A 4,184-nucleotide genomic window follows, 5' to 3' on the forward strand; every position below is an offset into this window, starting at 1 on the left:
AGTGGGAGTGGGTGGGTAGGGGAGCAGGGGCAGGGGGAGTATATAGGGAACTTTCAGGATATAATTGAAATGTAAATAAAGAAAATATCTATTAAAATAAAATAAGAAAAAAAGAATTCCTTCTTTACAACAATGCCTCATTGTAATTGGATTAGTTGTTTTTTTTTTATATATATCTATATCTAGTCTATTGAGTTCTCTATGTATTTTCAAATATAGAACTCTACTAGAGGTACAGGTGGTAAAAAAACGTTTCTCATTCTGTAGGCTGCTGCTTTGTACAAATGATGATGTCCTTCATCTTTCGAAAGATTTTGAGCTTTAAGAAGTCCCGTTTAAGCCGGGCGTGGTGGTGCATGCCTTTAACCCCAGCACTTGGGAGGCAGAGGCAGGCAGATTTCTGAATTCGAGGCCAGCCTGGTCTACAAAGTGAGTTCCAAGACAGTCAGTGCTACACAGAGAAACCCTGTCTTAAAATAAAAAACAAAACAAAACAAAAAAGAATTCCTGTTTATTTATTGTTGGTCTTGGTGCCTGTGAGTTTGTTCAGAAAGTCTTCTTCTGTGCCAAAACATTCAAGGTTATTCTGTGCTTTCATCTCTAGCATGTTTACTGGTTTTATTTTGAAGTTTTTCATCCACTTGGACTTGAGTTTTGTGTAGGCCATTCTCTAGTACAGAAGGCAACCATAGCACCCAGCCGTAATGGCATGATCTTGAAGCCCCACTTTCACAAGGCTTGGCAGCAGCAAGAAGAAAATTGGTTCAACCAGCCAGCACACAAGATCCGCAGGTTCAAGGCCCAGCAGGCAAAAGCACACTGCATTGTCCCTCGTCCCACATCCGGTCCCATCTGGCCCATCGTGAGGTACCCTACAGTTAGATATTACAACAAGATATGGGTAGGCAGGGCCTTCAGCCTGAAGAAACTCAGGGTGGCTGGTATCCACAAGAAAATAACTCACACCATCATCGGAGGCAATGCAAATCCATTGACTCACTACATGTCAACTTGTACGCCTGAAGGAGTACTGCTCCAAGCTCATACTTTTCCCCAGAAAGCCTTCTGCTCCAAAGAAGGGAGATAGTTCTGCTGAAGAACTTAAATTGGCCACCCAGCTAACAGGACCTGTGATGCCCATCTAGAATGTGTACAAAAAGTAAAAGGCCAGAGGCATCACAGAAGAAGAGAAGAACTTCAAGGCTTTTTCCAGTCTCCTCATGTCCCGTGCCAACGCCTGGCTCTTTGGCATCTGAACAAAAAGGGCAAAGGAACCTGCAGAGCAAGATGTTGAAAAGAAAAAAATAATGTAGCCGGGTGTGGTGGCGCATGCATTTAATCCCAGCACTCGGGAGGCAGAGCTCCTGGATTCAGTTTGCCCATCTACTGCCATCTGCCTTGCTAACTGGACTCACACAGACCTTTGTTTATGATAGAGTCCTTCCTCCGTACTGGAAACTATTTGGACAGCAGATAATCATGAAGGCAGGCCATTCTCAAGACACATTAAGCTAGTGTGTACACTGAATGCTGTAAAGAAAGTTAAAACCATGTACTCTCTTCCCACATGTCAAGTTAGGCATAGCATTTAAATGAGAAGATGACCTGCCTGATGAGCATTTAATGCCTGCAGTATGTTGTTTGGTTTTTGAAGAAGTATTGATTGCTGTGGAGCATTTACCTGCACTGTGTTTCTATGCACTGAACAGCTTCTCCAAGTCAAAATGTTAGAACAGAAGAAAGACCCCCCCCTTTTTTTTAAGTATGACAAACTTCAAAATCCTTTTTCTGCATTGGTTGCAAAGAAAACGCAGGATGTGCTTAGCTTAAACATGAACAGATAGAAAATATTCCCCATGCCTGTCTGTAATGGGAGTAACTATTTTTTCCACAAAATAAAATGTTTTGCCATGAAAAAAAAAACTCAGAGACATTAGATTGATGGGAAATTTCTTAAGAATCATTTATGCCATCTTCCATGTGCACTTTCCTGAACTTCCCCAGGAATTTACTATGTACACTGTGTATCCTGCTTCTAGGAAGATATCCTTATCTGCACCTACTTGAAGAATCCCTTCACCCTGTTCCCCCTCTACTTTATGTATCCTCCTTTCCTGGGGCATAAAGTGCCTATAAATTTAGGCTCCTCCTCTCTCACCAAGGCCTGGCAAGGAAGCCCTCTGCTATGTATGTGTTTGGGATTGAGACCAAGAAGTGTAGGCTCCCTTCAAGCACAAAGTTGTATCAGTAATAATGTCAGGGTATTCTGCCTAACCATGGAATGGAATCCAAGTTGTGCTCATCCCTGGTCAACCTTTTTCCACTATGTGCAAAAATGGGCTGTCATGCTTTGCTAAAATATGACTCCATATTCATAAATGGTGATATACATGTCTGTTGAAGAGAAACAATTGTAAAAGATAATTTGGTTCTATCCTGTCTTATCAATCATGAAAACTTATGACTTCAGAAATCATTGTACATGATAACTGTATTCAATTGTGGTTTATAAATGATGACTATACTTATGTACTCATGACCAAGATAAAGTCAGACACATGTATTAGTACAAAAATGATACAATCCATGTTTTGGGAAAAAATGTTTCAGTTGCTGAGTAGAGCCTCTCAGAGCACAATAAGTTCCTATTTGCAAGTATGACAGAGTTTCATTAGTTATGTCATGGCTTGGTGCTTACCCATTAGATGTGTCTGAATCTTGGTTGGTTATTGGTTGATCATTCCGTTAACCTCTGCTCCATCCCCCATGCCTAGATTTCTTGTAGAAATGATAGAGTTTGGGCTGAAAATACATGGGTGCCTGTCTAAGAAAAGGAGTTGGCCTGATTAGGTTCCATATCCACAATAGAGTGAGTGACATATAAGGTTACCCCCATTGATTCTTGGGTACTTCCCTTATCACAAGTCTTTGTTGCTTCCTGAAGATTCCCCCCACCCCCTCCTCAACCCCATCTGCTTTATATTTATATTCATTTTCATTGCTATCTAGCAATCTCATCTGTCCTTTGCCACACACGATACTAAACTCCTCTTTCCATTCCCATCACTCTTTTGTGCTCTGAAGGTTTACCCACAGCAAATGACTCACAAAGATACAGTCACCTACTACCATACAGTAGAAGGAGAATGGGGATACTGATTTAAGAATAGGAGGAATGATTGCTAGCCCCAATGGGATAGGAACTTCACAGGAAGACCAATGGAATCAACTACTCTGTACCTGTGGGCTCTCCGAGAATGAACCACCAAAAAAAACCAAAACCAAAACCAAATCAAAACCCAACCAAAACAAAACAAAACAAAACAAAACCCTTGCATTTAACCTAGGCTTCATTGCACATGTGTAGCAGATGTGCAACTTTGTGTTCATGTGTGTCTCAAACAACTGGAACAAAAAGCTTGTGGGATATGTTCTTCTGGGTGGCCTGCCTTGTCCCGATTCATAGACACTTGAAGTACTAGAAGGGGAGAATAACCAAGGTGCCCATACTTATGCAGAGGAGAATATGATATTGTATGCGAGAAGAATTGTGGGAGGGGTGACTGGGAGGGGTCAGTGAGAAGTATCTAAAGTGGATAATTAAAAAATAAAAGAAAATAAATTATAAAGAATGATAAAACAAAGCAAAAAGAAAAAAGAAATCAATCTCTGCCTACAGAGTTTTATATAATTCAATTAAAAAGGAGCTCTGATGCTGTCAGTGTTGCAAGATTCTCCATAATATGATATCTAAATCACTTCTTTTTTTTATCCTTATTACATCTTCTCTACTAATTACTGTCAGCTACCTGGTCTTGCCCCAACCACAACATAGTCTCCAAACCTTCTAAAGAGTGAAGTTCATATTCACACATAGATCTTGTTTCCTATACTCATTAAAGAAATATCTCTATACAACAGATCTAGATCATTAAAGAAAATCATAGCCAGTCAAAATGCAGAATTATGAAGTTCAATAAAGAATGGTATATTTGTAACACACTAAGAAACAAAGGCTCACAATTAATTGGTAAAGAGTGGGAAGAAAGTATTAAGGACCAAGAAACTAAGCCAGGCGTGATGGCGCACACCTTTAATCCCAGCACTCAGGAGGCAGAGGCAGGTGGATTTCTGAGTTCGAGGCCAGCCTTGTCTACAAAGTGAGTTCCAGGATAGCTGGGGCT

At 40.5% G+C, this 4,184-nt stretch overlaps 1 pseudogene; it reads left to right on the forward strand.

Moving 5' to 3' along the window:
- The window catches only part of LOC110338475, a 24,132-nt pseudogene that overhangs the window by 2,144 nt on the left and 17,804 nt on the right, over positions 1 to 4,184 (forward strand).

Source organism: Mus pahari, chromosome 21 (genome assembly GCF_900095145.1).
Source record: "Mus pahari chromosome 21, PAHARI_EIJ_v1.1, whole genome shotgun sequence".
NCBI lineage: Eukaryota > Metazoa > Chordata > Mammalia > Rodentia > Muridae > Mus > Mus pahari.